The sequence below is a fragment of the Limulus polyphemus genome, unplaced genomic scaffold, assembly GCF_000517525.1.
Source record: "Limulus polyphemus unplaced genomic scaffold, Limulus_polyphemus-2.1.2 Scaffold2030, whole genome shotgun sequence".
Lineage (NCBI taxonomy): Eukaryota > Metazoa > Arthropoda > Merostomata > Xiphosura > Limulidae > Limulus > Limulus polyphemus.
Genome location: NW_013667640.1, coordinates 140,534 through 141,183, shown reverse-complemented (window position 1 = coordinate 141,183; position 650 = coordinate 140,534).

Sequence of the window (650 nt, the reverse complement as noted above, 5' to 3'; positions counted from 1 at the left end):
GAGGGTCGAGGATGGCAGAGAGGAAAACGGTATCATGGTCATTAAAGAGCATGTATTATAAAGCATATTGGGTGACCAATACAGGCGTAGGCTCTATCTCTGCCAAATTTCAAATTAAATAGTTTTTCTTTAGAGATGGAGGGTCGAGGATGGCAGAGAGGAAAACGGTATCATGGTCATTAAAGAGCATGTATTATAAAGCATATTGGGTGACCAATACAGGCGTAGGCTCTATCTCTGCCAAATTTCAAATTAAATAGTTTTTCTTTAGGGATGGAGGGTCAAGGATGGCAGAGAGGAAAACTGTATCATGGTCATTAAAGAGCATGTACTATAAAACATATTGGGTGACCAATACAGGTGTAGGCTCTATCTCTGCCAAATTTCAAATTAAATAGTTTTTCTTTAGGGATGGAGGGTCAAGGATGGCAGAGAGGAAAACTGTATCATGGTCATTAAAGAGCATGTACTATAAAGCATATTGGGTGACCAATACAGGTGTAGGCTCTATCTCTGCCAAATACACTGAAGAATTGACTACAGATAGGCATAAGTAAATTCTTAGCCATCATGTCATTCCTTCAGGAATAATAACTATTGGGCAGGAATTCATCTTCCAGCAAAACAGTGATCCAAGGTTAACAGCAAAT